At 38.2% G+C, this 14,405-nt stretch overlaps 1 protein-coding gene across 1 annotated transcript in view; it reads left to right on the top strand.

The window, feature by feature from the left end:
- Window positions 1–14,405, top strand: part of LOC139357207 (uncharacterized) — a 302,109-nt gene that overhangs the window by 42,002 nt on the left and 245,702 nt on the right. The window contains exon 3 of the mRNA XM_071073328.1: window positions 701–792. The gene's annotated coding sequence lies outside the window, so the exon portion shown is untranslated. The remainder of the gene's footprint in view (window positions 1–700; window positions 793–14,405) is intronic.

Below are 14,405 nucleotides of genomic sequence, written 5' to 3'. Positions count from 1 at the left end.
TTCAAGCTATCAAAAATCATCTTCTCAGCCTGGCACAGTGGCTCACACCTATAATCCCAGCACTTTGGGAGGCCAAGGTGGGCGTACCACAAGGTCAGGAGATCAAGACCATCCTGTCTAACATAGTGAAACCCTGTCTCTACTAAAAATACAAAAAATTAACCGGGTTTTGTGGCACACGCCTGTAGTCCCAGCTACTCTGGAGACTGAGGCAGGAGAATTGCTTGACCTGGGAGGCAGAGGTGGCACTGAACAGAGATCGTGCCACTGCACTTTAGCCTGGGTGGCAGAGTGAGACTCCGTCTCAAAAAAAAAAAAAAAAAAAAAAAAAGAAAAAAGAAAAAATCTTATCTTCAATCAAATTGCATGATATTTCTTAAGGAAAGCATCTATGTCAACATGTTTATATACACTAAGAGGAGTTAGTCCTTCCTTCATGTATTTCTTCTATGGATAATTTAATACCAGGTGTTATGATCTGAATGTTTTCCCCAAAATTCATGCATTGACACTTAATCACCAATATGATAAGACGTGGGGTCTTTAGGAGGTGTGAAGTCATAAGGGTAGAGCCTTCATGGATGAGATTGGGGCCCTTATAAAAGAACTTGAGGGAGTAGGTTCGTTCTGTCTCACTCTTCTGCTATGTGAGAACACAGTGTTCATCTCTTTTTCTCTTTCTGTCTCTTCCACATATAAGAACACCTAACCAGTACCATCTGTGAGGAACAGGCTCTCACCAGACAGCAAACTTGCAGCGCCTTAATCTTGGACTTCCCAAGCTCCAGAACTGTAAGAAATAAATTTCTATTGTTTATAAATTAGGCAGTCTCAGGTATTTTGTTACAGTAATACAAATGAACTAAGATACAAGTATGAAGAATTTTATTTTCAATTTTCATGAAATGAAATCCAATTTGTCTTTCTTCTGCATTTTTTCTTATGAAGGGTGGATCTCAAAAGTTTGTATCTGGAATTTTAAAGAGAATAGACTGAGATAAAGAGCTCTGAAAAGATCCTCCAGATGGAACTTTAAAATTTCCATTAACTAATGCAATCTAGTAAGCCTCATCTCAGTAAGGACAAGTCTTTGTCCCACAGCTATCTGGGGTTTCTAGGAAAGCTACATAATTTTAGGAATGTCTCAGTAATCTGTTCAGTAGGCTTTATACAGGGAGATGAATCTGGGAGAATATAGCCGATGAGGTATATTCCCTGTGTCTAATACTCTCATCTCTCCAGATAGCTGTCGTCTGCCATTTTGTCACCTGCTCATGTCCTGTCCTCTCTGCCATTTCCTTCTCCACTGTACCTCCTACCCCAAGCTGACCCCACCAGGTGAGGTAGGCAGAAAACAGAAGCCTAATTCAAACCATTGCACAATGTTACTGTATCTCATAGCTAAAAATATTAACATTAAAAAAGTTATACCTCTGTAACTACCTGAGTCTCACATTTTTCATTTGACTGATGACTATTATAGCAACAGTCCTTAGTACCTCAAAGGTTGTTACCATGACTAGAACATGAAAGAACTAAAAAAGTAAAGCTTTAAATGAATGTAAACCATTATTGACATGTAAAGGTGGTAATAGGTATAGGTACTATTTCACATTAAAGTAAAAGTACAGTAATAGGAAAAATGATGTACTATCCTGGCCACTATAAATATTTTTACTATGTTAATACGGTTTTCAGAAAAATTTTAGTATAAGGTAATGGCTGTCATTTTTGCCTATCAGCTCAGCTTTAGTTTTGAATTTAATTCATTCAGGCTAGAAAACCACAGCAGTGATCAAAGGCATAATTATAACATATTTATAGCCTATTATTGTAACATTCTGAAGTAAAGGGCAAAAATTCCACCCAGTGAACTTGTTCTTCCTGTTACTGACACAAGATTGAGATATTTAAATGCTAAGACATGGATCCCTGAGGCAGAACATAAAATATTTATAATGAAGGGAGTATGAGCCAATAAATTTCAATTATGAATGTTTTTAGCTAGAAGAAATAATAAATAACTTTCCACAGGCAATATTTCAGTTTGCATTTATTGTACCTCGTCATACCAGATTTTCAGGAAACAATAATGATTGCATAGTAGGACACTAAATTACTCTCATGTTTAATGAACAATTAAACTGTTAAGCTTTGATTAAGATATAAGAGCCTCCCTAATTTGACTGTGAGATGTGGTTTCCTTGGAAAGGTATAGATCGTGATAATACCAATAAAGAGATTTTAATTTATATACTTTCTATTGAATAAAAGTAATTTCAGATATAAGTAAGCCTTGTAAAAGGATTACCAAACTCATAGGTTTAGGGAAGAAGGGAAAGAAGAGCATTTAACTAATAGGGAAATGAATTATGTACTTGGGATGTCTTATCTCTAATCCATTTAAACAGTTTTAAAATTTGGCAGGGAAAATGGCCTAAATTACATATAATGATGCATAAAAATTGCTAGGACAAGTCAGGCACAGTGGCTCTTGCTTGTAAACCTAGCGCTTTGGAAGGCCGAGGCAGGAGGATCACTTGAGCTCAAGAGTTTGAGACTAGCCTGGGGAACATAGTGAGCCCTTGTCTCTACAAAAAATTTAAAAGTTCACTGGGCATGGTTGCACATGCCTGTAGTCCCAGTGACCCCAGAGGCTGAGGTGGGAGGATTGCTTGATCCCAGGAGGTAGAGGCTGAAGTGAGTCATGATTGCATCACAGCACTCCAACCTGGGTGACAGAGAAAGACACTGTTTCAAAAAAATTAAAATTAAAAAAATTTCTAGGAGATATTGTGGTACGTGGGAAGTAATGCAAGATGAGAGGCAGAAGACTTAAATCAGAGTTCTGCGTTTGTAACTTACTAGCTGTGTGACTCTGTACAAGTCAGTTATCTTGCTAGACTCTCCTGTTCCTTTATTTATGAGGCAACAACAAGAAGACATACCTTGCATAGTTGTAAATATGAAGTGAGATAACTCAACCTGGGCTCTCCAGGAAGCAGAACCTGAGTGCAAGCTTGTTATCGGCATTTGTGATCCTGGAAAAAGGTAGGAATGAGGGACAGGGAAACCAGGCCAAGAAGGAGAGAGAGCCAATGAGTTGCCAGTAGACCACGGTTATAAGTGCCACCTTGCCAATCACTAAGAGATTGAGAACTGTCACATGAAATGTCAATCAGGATCACCCATCTAGGGGAAGAATAGGAGAATTTATTAACTCTATTTCCTTCCCCCGTTGATCACCCATGCGGTGTGTTATGGGCTAAATTGTTTCTGCCCCAGTCCCTGATTTGTATGTTGAAGTCTTAACTTTCAATACATCAGAATGTAACTCTATAGGGTAACTATATTGGATATAAGGCCTTTAAAGTGGTGATTAAGGTAACATGAGGCCCTTAGGATAAGCCCTAATCTAATCTGACTGGTGTTCTGATCTAAGAAGAGGAAATGTGGACATGCAGAGGGACACCATGGGGTTTGTATGCAAGAGGGGAAGACCATGCAGCCATCTGAAAACTAAGGAGAGAAGCCTCAGAAGAAACCAAACCTGCTGACACCTTAATCTTGAACTTCTCGCCTCCAAAACTGTGAGAAAATACATTTCTGTTAGTGAAACCACCCAGCCTGTGGTCTTTTGTTACGGCAGCCTTAACAAACTGATAGAGGGTGTTAACTTTCCCACACTCCAGGTGCTACATGTATAAATAGAGAGTAGATTTCATTCCTAGTCCCAAGCTGAGGTGCCAGCAGAATAGCCCCAAGTGAGAAATGAGAGGTAGACTCTTGGGGTGAAGTGCTGTCATGCTCTACCTGAGCCCTCACACATCAGGTGGTCAAGTTGGTGTCTGCAACAGGACAGATGCAACTAAGAAAACCTGAAAAGGTGCACAAAAGGTAGTAATACAATATACAACTGTATTTTTAAATGGTAAGTTTGTTAATAATAATCAAAACTACCTTTTAGTACTTTATGGATTTATGTAGAATTCCTTAGGAATGCGTATGGCTCATGAACTCAGTTACATCACTCAATTTCACTTTAAATCATGTTCATGTACAACTTTCTGAAACCAGAGAATTGTACCAAATAGCCACATATTTATTTCAAAGAGCAAGCAAAATGTTAGAGTCTTTCTAAAAGAGTAAACAAACTATATACCTAAAAAGATAAAGCATTAGACAAAATATAGCATTGCTTTCATTGTTTTTGTATATGTGCCTGCTTCCCTTGAAATCCATAGCACCAGGATTTGGCCTTCAAATTCCATGTACCATGGTCTATTGCAAAGAATCCTGAATTGGACACACTAGAAAGATTAGTGATTTTCTTGGTCACAGAAGGCGTGCATATGGTTATAAGTTTGGTTACATGAGACCACAAAAGCTTTCTGTTATATTTGTGTAGATGTCGGGAAATATCTCCATATTTCAGGGGTAGTTAAAGGGTTTGTGGATTGGTGAAGTGAGAAGGAGTGAGAGGAAATGTGGTTTCTGTGGGTGCAGAAATGGAGTCAGGAGTCCTGAGTGCTATGACATGAACAAGTACGGAGGCATGTGCCCACACAGAAATATCGGCAACTGAAAACTTACCCGTGATGAATTTCACATTTCAACAAACTCAACATCTGACATGCTTCTTATGTACGTTCTAGTCTAAGAAGACAACAGGCTGAAATCGCTCCACAAGGATGGCACTCAGTAGGAAGTCAAACTGGTTTTCATACAGATATAAAAATGTTGCTTTCTGAGAAGCCTGATCAATGTTGGTAAGATGAAATGTGAACACTAAAATTGCAGGCTTTGCATAAGTCATCGTTTAATAACTACCTTATTTACCTAATAGTTGAACATGGGAAAACAAGAGGAGACATATGTACTTGCTCACCCACTGTTTAGCTTTGTGTTCATCTCTGGCTGGATGCCATTTCCAGGTGTTTGGCATTGAGCCAAAGACTAAAATTAAACATTTGCTACAGCTCTGGGTGAGACACAGGGGTGATGTAGGAAAGCTTGTTCAATTCTTGGCCCCTGACACTACTATTAGTGCCTCACTTTTCAGGGCTGTCAAGTATACCCACTCATTTAAAGAAAAGTAGAATAAGATAGAAATGTGATTAGAAAAAAATCTATTAATCACCATATATCAAAGCAAAGTCTCCCTCATAGTACATTATTTACTTAAAAACTTTAAGTACATTTTCATTTCTTTGGAAAAAGCATGTAGGATGAGTAATGCTTTTATTCTTTTCAGGGGTTGGTCCAAAGCATATTCTAACAGTGCTCATAGATATATGACATTGTGAAAATAAAATCTGGAAAAGCAAAAGCCAGAGATTCAGACATCAAAAAATATATAGGAGTTTGCCTATACATGAATTCATCAAGTTGTATAATTTAATTCCCAGTTTTACAGGTATGAAAACTCTATTTTGGTAGTACTACAGAGGGAACTAGATTGGTGCCACAATCAAAGGCCCAATAGAATGATATCTAATGTAAGTTAGAATGAATCTGGATTAATTTATCACTAACATGGAGAGGTCTGCTTGATTTGCTATCCATATATTATAGGACAATAGGGCCTTAGCAAGTGCTTGTCTTCTGGATAAGTATACTTCATGGCTTTGAATGTTTGTGTTGTGTATTGAGGAAAAACAAAGAAAGGTTGAGAAATGACATAAATGTAACATTAAAGAAAAGTGAAAATAGTTCAAAAGTAAAGGATCAGTGGATTTCTAATCATGGCTGACCATTCCTTCATTTTTATTATCAGAGAGTACAGATCTTTGTCAATCAGATAAGCGAAGCCATACTGACTGGCCTCTCTCCACTACTACAGAGACCCCAGGGACAGACCTGATATGGTTTTCTATGCTAACATTTTATAAAAAAGCTTTAAGAGCTCAGCAATAGCCATCAGGTGTATTGGTCATGGGTGGAATGGTCAGAGAAGCATTTGCCGAAGTATAGCTAGCTTTTATTGCATCAGAGATGAAGCCTGGGTACTGCCTACTTACTCTTTTTAATCTCCAATGTTTTCAAAATGCCCAATGTCTAGGATTCAAAGAAAGGAAAAGGGTACAGGAAGATATGCATGTTTAACATTTTGATACCTGTATCACAATTAATGGTGGCTCTGCTTTAAGATCCTCAATATGGACTGTGCTTACTTTGGTATCACACACATTAGAAAGGAAAATTGAAGGGCTGAGAGACAAATCCTTTCTGTGGATTTATGGCCTAAAATTATAACCAGAGTACCCCCTTTCCCTGTCTTGAGATACCTGGAAAGCAGGAATTTGCAATCATGAAGGTTTCTCAAAGAGCAAGGATTTAAGGCAAGGGGAGATGGTTCACCTTGACACAGGTGATGTTTTATCTCAGCCATGGGGAAGGCTGATAATGCACTTGACCCAATATGCCCATATAGTGAACATCCCTAAATTCATCTCTCAAGCCCTATACAGTCACTTTTTTTACTTTCTTGATTACTATCTTACTCTCCTATAATCTCACCTTCCTTTCTTTTTCACACACACAGCCCTCTTCTGTAGCTTTGTTAAAATAATTGATTGACTCTAGTTAAGCCCTTTCTTTTGTTTTTTGGCATGAGCAAATTCTACTATTGAATATCGCTATTCTACAGGTTGTCCATAAAAGTCTGGAATCATTGTCAAAGAGTATGTTGGCTATATTTTCAAATAATATATGAAATATGTTTTCCTTCAACCTCCTGACACATTTTCAGATGAAATGTTTTAAAATTTAAAGCATATACCTAAATACTTAGGCATTTGTTTTTAAAATACAGTAAGCACAGTACTTTCCTTAGGTTTCTAGACTTTTTGGACTCTCAGTTCTATATTCATTGTACTTTCCCAGAGTAAAAGTTAAATGCATTGCTTGATATATCAACAGATCATACCCAACAAAATGTGGAACATATTATTTTGAAAATATAATTACCAAACAATTTAAAAATAGATTTATCCATGTTTCCCAACTTTTTAGATACCTCGTGATTCTTTTAGACAAACACTCAGGGTCACACTGTTTGAAGCTTCAAATAGAACCAGACCTAATGGTATTTACTGTCACTTAATCTTTGCTACTGACTGATTTATTACTGAGGCTCTGTCTTTTTTATTTTTTCCATGTCACATAGTCAGATTTTTGAGATAGGAATTTCAGAATTCTATTTCCTGAATAAATAATGAATGCTCACAAAGAATTCCAAATGTTCTGCCCTTGACTTTGTATAGTTTGCTCCAGAACAATTATTGTAGCACCTAAATCAGCAGGAACTGTTCATTAGAGATGTGAACTCTGGAAAACAAATCCACCATGCCTTACTTGGCAAGGCTGTTGTCAGCCCTGCATGCAGCTTGTGCCTATAATAAAGAAAGAAGTAAGCAATAATAATGGCACAAATTAAATTTATGCCCCACAAAGTTAAAAATATTGCCAACGTTACTCAAAACATCTGGGTGCAGAGAAAGACTTACTATGACAAGAGAAATTAATAATAATAATAATCAGAAGAAAAAATAATAAGGGGCACAGATAGTGTGTAGCATTGAGAACCACTCCAAAAGTATTTTAACACCTCAGCTGAGTTCATACTTGCAGCTTCTCTCGTGTGATACTAAGTCTTAACCAGAGTCTGGCTAGGTCTGTAGGCCTCTAGGGCAAGCCTTGGAGCTTCAGTGACTTGTGCAGGGACAACATGTGGTTGAAAGCCATGGTAATCTCTGTCTGGGCATCAGGGTCAGACAGTCTCCTGAAGCTGGTGAGCTGCTTCTGTTTGAAATCTCGTTTCTGAATGTTCTTCAGCCTGTGATGCTTACCTTCTGAAACCTGAATCTAGGGTCTGACAAGTCCTAACATACCATAGCTCCTGATACCTACAAAGTCTTTACTCAGTCTAGCCTATTGATTCCCTGAACTTGTTGCCTGAGGCAGAGAGGGAGCTAATTAAAAGAAAACAGAGCTTTGAAAATCTCTCAGAATCTCTCTGAGATGCTGCCACAAACCTCGGGAATTTGAATCACTGCCCTACCTAGGAGCTGACAACAAATCTTTCTCCATGCTGCTGAACCAGGAATGAGATGCCTTTAAAATGGGAAAAGAAAACAAAATTACAAACCTCCCTGTTCCCACCTTATTTTCTCTCTAAGATTTTAAATGAAGTAAAATATATTTTAGAGTAAAAGAAAAAGGTATGTGCATGCATGTATGCGGTGTATGTGTGTGTATTTTGCATCACCATAGCATGTATTTCCTGGGTATTTATAAATATCAGTTAAATTTTAAAAACATTCTTTCTGTGCTATAAGGGTGGTTTATTTCATTGTATAGGTAGGAAAAATGAAACAGAGAGAAGTTAGGTAATTTTTCTTAAGTAATCTGAGTCAGCCAGAAAGACAGTTGGATGAGATTACAACTCATAGTTGCTGACACTGAAATACATGTGGAAACCACTAGACCACATCATTTTCTTTCGTTATCTTTCTTTTTTGAATTGACTAAAACAAAACAGTACTTCTGTGCTTACAAAATCCTTTACTGTTGTTTTTTCTGAAGCAGTTGCTAGGTAGACAGAAAAAATAAATCATAAAATTATCACTTACCACCAGCCATGATGACCCATCTCTTCCTTTTTGAATACATCATGACCATCAGAGACTGGGGAAAATATCTAAAGTAACACTGAGACCCTAATATTCATGGGTTACACTTACGGCCATGTTCAGATTGTATCACTTCCAAAAAGCTGCAAAGGCATTTTGCCAGGATGGCTCCTTCTTCCTAGGCAAGGGCCAGAAAGATGAAAATAGACCATAAGGCTATCATTAGATGAAAACAATAGACTGGGACTCACCGTTCAGAAATCCTGAACCTGCTTCCCACATCAGATAATTTGCTAGTTGCCCCTGGAGATTCATCATCCTACATTTTGAATAAAATTACAGGTAAAGAAAAATCAGAAGACAGAAGTTTATTCCTGAACAACCAAAACAGGCCTTTTCTAATGACCAAGAATGATTCACATTCAGGATTCAAAACTCAAAATATAGGGTACATGTCTTGGTAGCATAGGGTAGGCCCCTAAAAGTTAACAACTACAGATCAATCCAGGTTCAGACTCTTGTATTCTCATTTTCCCCAGAACTAGAGAGGTGAGAAGCATAAGCTGTTATTCCAGATATAGCAGAAAACCAGAACCACCTGGAGGAAATGGGACTTTCATGTAAGATATACCAGTTATCTACAGCTGTGTAACAAAACATCCCCACACTTGCTTTGTGAAAACAAACAAATTTATTATTTATCATGGTTCCATGGGTTGGCAGTTTGGTTCATCTGCTGCTTTGCCTTCTTGGCTCATTCAGGCAGCTGCATTCTACTAGCTGGTCAGCTGGACTGTCCAAAGTGGCCTCATTCTCATATCTGGCAGTTGGTGTTGGCTGTCAGCTGGGTCACATCGGGTCTCCATGTCTTCTGCTTCTTCAGTAGGGTAGATTGGCTTTCTTACCTGGAAGTTTTAGGGCAGTTTCCCAACACGGCAATAGTAGTGCTTAAAAGTTCCAAACAGAAACTCTAAATAGTGTTTTTTAAGGAGTCACTTTTAATTAGTACATGACAAAAGAGAGGAGAGTATGATGACAATTTTTAAAAAGTACAATTAATAAAGCTGTTGTTTTTAGGGCTACAGCTTGTCTCAGTGCTTTTGGGAGAGACTAATTCTGTGGCAATTGAGGTTTTACATTTCTACGCAGTTTCCATTTAAAGAATGCTTGAGAAAAACGTGTGAAGATCTATAATTTTGGTTTTAGAAGCTTCATTGTTGAATTCCAGTTATTGGACTAATGTCATTAGAGAACTTTCAATGTGACCCTTCTGTTTGAATGATTCAATTCATATCTGTATCAATTTCTTTTTCTAAATCTTGGATTTATGCAACCTAAACACACTGCTGGAAGGAATAAAAATGATGGTGAGACAAGGAATACAACCTAATATAATGATTTTGTCAGGGAAAAAAAATAGAGGTTGTTTCTGTAAGAGTTCCCATATGTCCATGGTTAGATACATTATTATCTGGGAAAGAGAGTGATGGGCATGGGGGTTGGGGTGTCAGATAACATGGAGAATTGGAAAAAATAGTGCTTGTTTCCAGATCAAACTTCAGGGGTTAGCCTTAGTGAAATGTTGTTTAGTTTTTCTTTATGGGGCAGACAGGCTCTTGTGAAATGAATGAGAATTTAGAACTTTGTTATGCCTTCTTATGGCTTTAAAACTTCCTTTTCTCCAGCATCTCTCCACCTGTGCCCATGGAAGTCTGAGTGGCAATATTATGACCCTCCAGTATGTGTTATCCAGACCAGCAGTCCCCAACCTTTTTGACACCAGGGACTGGTTTCGTTCAATTTTTCCAGGGCCAGGGTTGGAGGATGGTTTCAGGATGAAATTATTCCACTTCAGATCATCAGGCACTAGTTAGATTCGCATAAGGAGCATAAAACCTAGATCCTTCATGTGCACAGTTCACAATAGGGTTTTCACTCCTATGAGAATCTAATACCACTGCTGATCTGACAGGAGGCAGAGCTCACATGATAATGCTTGCTTGTCTACCACTCACCTCCTGCTGTGTGGCCCAGTTCCTAACAGGCCACTGACCAGTACCGGCACCATGATCCATGGGTTGTGGACCCCGATCTAAATCATAAAGCTCAGGAATGGTCTCAGCTGAGGAATAATATTGGCAGTAAGAAAGTTTGTGCGTGTGTTCTAACTGTTATTGTGCTAGCCAGCCTTTACTAATGTCTTCTTCAGCTGAATAATTGTTTGTTATCTAGTTGGAGGAGATACAGAAGAAAGTGTTAAAGATAAAAGTTTTCATTCTCTTTCATTTCATTTAGTTTCCTACCTCTGGAAGGGAAAAGAAAGTTTAAATTTTAAGGGATTTGATATCGTTAAATAAAGACATGGTGTACAAATTGGCATATGCTATCACAATATGGTGCTGGAGGAGTCATGGAATCGGAATATATTAGAATTTTTTTAAAATCTCAACTACATTCCAGTACAGATAACCACTGCTTGGGTGGATGGTTTAACTTCTAGTGGTATAATGTTCACTATTGTGAGACAGCTAGTTTCACTGTTGGATAGCATAAATTGTCAAAACTAAATTTTTTTTAAATTTATTTATTATTATTATACTTTAAGTTGTAGGGTACATGTGCATAACGTGCAGGTTTGTTACATATGTATACTTGTGCCATGGTGGTGTGCTGTACCCATCAACTCGTCATTTACATTAGGTATAACTCCCAATGCAATCCCTCCCCCCTCCCCCCTCCCCATGATAGGCTCCTGTGTGTGATGTTCCCCTTCCCGAGTCCAAGTGATCTCATTGTTCAGTTCCCACCTATGAGTGAGAACATGCGGTGTTTGGTTTTCTGTTCTTGTGATAGTTTGCTAAGAATGATGGTTTCCAGCTGCATCCATGTCCCTACAAAGGACACAAACTCATCCTTTTTGATGGCTGCATAGTATTCCATGGTGTATATGTGCCACATTTTCTTAATCCAATCTGTCACTGATGGACATTTGGGTTGATTCCAAGTCTTTGCTATTGTGAATAGTGCTGCAATAAACATACGTGTGCATGTGTCTTTATAGCAGCATAATTTATAATCCTTTGGGTATATACCCAGTAATGGGATGGCTGGGTCATATGGTACATCTAGTTCTAGATCCTTGAGGAATCGCCATACTGTTTTCCATAATGGTTGAACTAGTTTACAATCCCACCAACAGTGTAAAAGTGTTCCTATTTCTCCACATCCTCTCCAGCACCTGTTGTTTCCTGACTTTTTAATGATCGCCATTCTAACTGGTATGAGATGGTATCTCATTGTGGTTTTGATTTGCATTTCTCTGATGGCCAGTGATGATGAGCATTTTTTCATGTGTCTGTTGGCTGTATGAATGTCTTCTTTTGAGAAATGTCTGTTCATATCCTTTGCCCACTTTTTGATGGGGTTGTTTGTTTTTTTCTTGTAAATTTGTTTGAGTTCTTTGTAGGTTCTGGATATTAGCCCTTTGTCAGATGAGTAGATTGCAAAAATTTTCTCCCATTCTGTAGGTTGCCTGTTCACTCTGATGGTAGTTTCTTTTGCTGTGCAGAAGCTCTTTAGTTTAATGAGATCCCATTTGTCAATTTTGGCTTTTGCTGCCGTTGCTTTTGGTGTTTTAGACATGAAGTCTTTGCCCATGCCTATGTCCTGAATGGTACTACCTAGGTTTTCCTCTAGGATTTTTATGGTATTAGGTCTAACGTTTAAGTCTCTAATCCATCTTGAATTAATTTTCGTATAAGGAGTAAGGAAGGGATCCAGTTTCAGCTTTCTATTTATGGCTAGCCAATTTTCCCAGCACCATTTATTAAATAGGGAATCCTTTCCCTATTTCTTGTTTCTCTCAGGTTTGTCAAAGATCAGATGGCTGTAGATGTGTGGTATTATTTCTGAGGACTCTGTTCTGTTCCATTGGTCTATATCTCTGTTTTGGTACCAGTACCATGCTGTTTTGGTTACTGTAGCCTTGTAGTATAGTTTGAAGTCAGGTAGCGTGATGCCTCCAGCTTTGTTCTTTTGACTTAGGATTGTCTTGGAGATGCGGGCTCTTTTTTGGTTCCATATGAACTTTAAAGCAGTTTTTTCCAATTCTGTGAAGAAACTCATTGGTAGCTTGATGGGGATGGCATTGAATCTATAAATTACCTTGGGCAGTATGGCCATTTTCATGATATTGATTCTTCCTATCCATGAGCATGGTATGTTCTTCCATTTGTTTGTGTCCTCTTTTATTTCACTGAGCAGTGGTTTGTAGTTCTCCTTGAAGAGGTCCTTTACATCCCTTGTCAGTTGGATTCCTAGGTATTTGATTCTCTTTGAAGCAATTGTGAATGGAAGTTCATTCCTGATTTGGCTCTCTGTTTGTCTGTTACTGGTGTATAAGAATGCTTGTGATTTTTGCACATTAATTTTGTATCCTGAGACTTTGCTGAAGTTGCTTATCAGCTTAAGGAGATTTTGGGCTGAGACAATGGGGTTTTCTAAATATACAATCATGTCATCTGCAAACAGGGACAGTTTGACTTCTTCTTTTCCTAACTGAATACCCTTGATTTCTTTCTCTTGCCTAATTGCCCTAGCCAGAACTTCCAACACTATGTTGAATAGGAGTGGTGAGAGAGGGCATCCCTGTCTTGTGCCAGTTTTCAAAGGGAATTTTTCCAGTTTTTGCCCATTCAGTATGATATTGGCTGTGGGTTTGTCATAAATAGCTCTTATTATTTTGAGGTACGTTCCATCAATACCGAATTTATTGAGCGTTTTTAGCATGAAGGGCTGTTGAATTTTGTCAAAAGCCTTTTCTGCATCAATTGAGATAATCATGTGGTTCTTGTCTTTGGTTCTGTTTATATGCTGGATTATGTTTATTGATTTGCGAATGTTGAACCAGCCTTGCATCCCAGGGATGAAGCCCACTTGATCATGGTGGATAAGCTTTTTGATGTGTTGCTGAATCCGGTTTGCCAGTATTTTATTGAGGATTTTTGCATCGATGTTCACCAGGGATATTGGTCTAAAATTCTCTTTTTTTGTTGTGTCTCTGCCAGGCTTTGGTATCAGGATGATGTTGGCCTCATAAAATGAGTTAGGGAGGATTCCCTCTTTTTCTATTGATTGGAATAGTTTCAGAAGGAATGGTACCAACTCCTCCTTGTATCTCTGGTAGAATTCAGCTGTGAATCCATCTGGTCCTGGACTTTTTTTGGTTGGTAGGCTATTAATTATTGCCTCAATTTCAGAGCCTGCCATTGGTCTATTCAGGGATTCAACTTCTTCCTGGTTTAGTCTTGGAAGAGTGTAAGTGTCCAGGAAATTATCCATTTCTTCTAGATTTTCCAGTTTATTTGAGTAGAGGTGTTTATAGTATTCTCTGATGGTAGTTTGTATTTCTGTGGGGTGGGTGGTGATATCCCCTTTATCATTTTTAATTGCGTCGATTTGATTCTTCTCTCTTCTTTATTAGTCTTGCTAGTGGTCTGTCAATTTTGTTGATCTTTTCAAAAAACCAACTCCTGGATTCATTGATTTTTTGGAGAGTTTTTTGTGTCTCTATCTCCTTCAGTTCTGCTCTGATCTTAGTTATTTCTAGCCTTCTGCTAGCTTTCGAATGTGTTTGCTCTTGCTTCTCTAGTTCTTTTAATTGCGATGTTAGAGTGTCAATTTTAGATCTTTCCTGCTTTCTCTTGTGGGCATTTAGTGCTAGAAATTTCCCTCTACACACTGCTTTAAATGTGTCCCAGAGATTCTGGTATG

The sequence above is a fragment of the Macaca nemestrina genome, chromosome 11 (assembly GCF_043159975.1).
Source record: "Macaca nemestrina isolate mMacNem1 chromosome 11, mMacNem.hap1, whole genome shotgun sequence".
Lineage (NCBI taxonomy): Eukaryota > Metazoa > Chordata > Mammalia > Primates > Cercopithecidae > Macaca > Macaca nemestrina.
The sequence above is the reverse complement of the archived record's forward strand: the minus strand, read 5'-3'. Positions and strand labels throughout refer to the sequence as shown.